Source organism: Nannospalax galili, unplaced genomic scaffold (genome assembly GCF_000622305.1).
Source record: "Nannospalax galili isolate Female #2095 unplaced genomic scaffold, S.galili_v1.0 scaffold210, whole genome shotgun sequence".
Lineage (NCBI taxonomy): Eukaryota > Metazoa > Chordata > Mammalia > Rodentia > Spalacidae > Nannospalax > Nannospalax galili.
Genome location: NW_008329365.1, coordinates 1,164,909 through 1,166,731, shown reverse-complemented (window position 1 = coordinate 1,166,731; position 1,823 = coordinate 1,164,909).

Sequence of the window (1,823 nt, the reverse complement as noted above, 5' to 3'; positions counted from 1 at the left end):
TCTCTGCTGACTAGTTTTAGTTTAAAGAATATTTTGTCAGAAAGCTATAGACTCATATCCTTAATGTACATAGATGCAAAAATTCTCAACAAGATACTTGCAAACCACATACAGACACACATCAAAGAGATCATCCACCATGATCAAGTTGGCTTTATCCCAGAGATGCAGGGATGGTTCAATATACATGTCAATAAACATCATAAACCATATAAAGGGGCTCAAAGATAAGAACCACATGGTCATCTCAATAGATGCAGAGAAGGCCTTTGACAAAATTCAAAATGGATTTGTGATCAAAGTCCTAGAGGGAATTGGACTGGAGGGAACATACCTTAACATAATTATAGCCATATATAACAAACCCACAGCCAAAATCATTCTAAAGGGAGAAAAACTGGAAGCATTCCCATTGAAATCAGGAACCAGACAAGGCTGCCCACTATCTCCACTTCTCTTTAACATAGTGCTTGAAACTCTTGCAAGAGCAATAAGACAAGAGCAGGAAATTAAAGGAGCAATAATTGGAAAAGAAGAGATCAAGTTATCCCTTTTTGCAGATGATATTATATGTAAGAGATGCCAAAAATTCCACCAGAATACTCCTAGAAATTATTAACACGTTCAGTAAAGTGGCAAGTTGCAAAATTAACCTACAAAAGTCTGTAGCCTTTCTATATACCAATAACAAGTAATCAGAGAAAGAGCACATGGAAACACTCCCCCTCACAATAGCTGCAAGAAAGATAAAATATCTCGGAGTAAGCCTGACCAAAGACATTAAAGAGGTCTACAATGGAAATTTTAAATCTTTAAAGAAAGATATTGAGGAAGACATCAGAAGATGGAAGGATCTCCCATGCTCATGAATTGGAAGAATTAATATTGTGAAAATGACCATCCTACCAAAAGTCATAGATTCAATGCAATGCCAATCAAAATCCCCATGACATTTTTCACAGAATTGGAAAATAACATCCTAAGATTCACATGGAAGCACAAAAGACCTCGGATAGCCAAAGGAACCCTGAGCACTAAGAGCCATGCCGGAGGGATTACTATACCAGACTTTAAGCTGTACTACAGAGCTATAGTCATAAAAACAACATGGTACTGGCACCAAAAGAGACCCATAGATCAATGGGAAAAAAATTGAAGATCCAAATATGAGTAAATGGAATTTCAGCCACCTGATATTTGACAAAGGGGCCACTGGAGGAAAGACAGCATTTTCACCAAATGGTGCTGGCAAAACTGGTACTCCGCCTGTAGAAGAATGAAACTAAACCCCTATCTTTCACCCTGCACAAAAGTCAATTTCAAATGGCTCAAAGACCTCAATGTAAAGCCTGAAACTCTGAAATTATTAGAAGAAAACATTGGGAAAAACCTATAAGATATAGGTGTAGGAAAGGATTCTCTAAACCAGACATCCATTGCTCTAGAAACAAGGGCAAGAATTAACAAATGTGACCTCATTAAACCAAAAAGCTTCTGTACATCAAAGGAGACAACAAGGGAAGGGATCTGAAAACCCACAGAATGGGAGAAAATCTTTACCAGCGACACATCTCAGAGAAGTTTAATATCCAGAATATATAACGATCTCAAAAAACAGAATCAAGACAAGAGCCAGCCCAATTAAAAGATGGGCTAAGGAGTTGAACAGATGGTTCTCAAAAGAAGAAGTAAAGACGGCTATGAAACATCTTAAAAGATGTTCAACATCACTAATAATTAGGGAAATGCAAATTAAAACCACTTTAAGAGTTCATCTTACCCCAGTCAGACTGGCTAAGATCCAGAAAACAAATGATACCAAA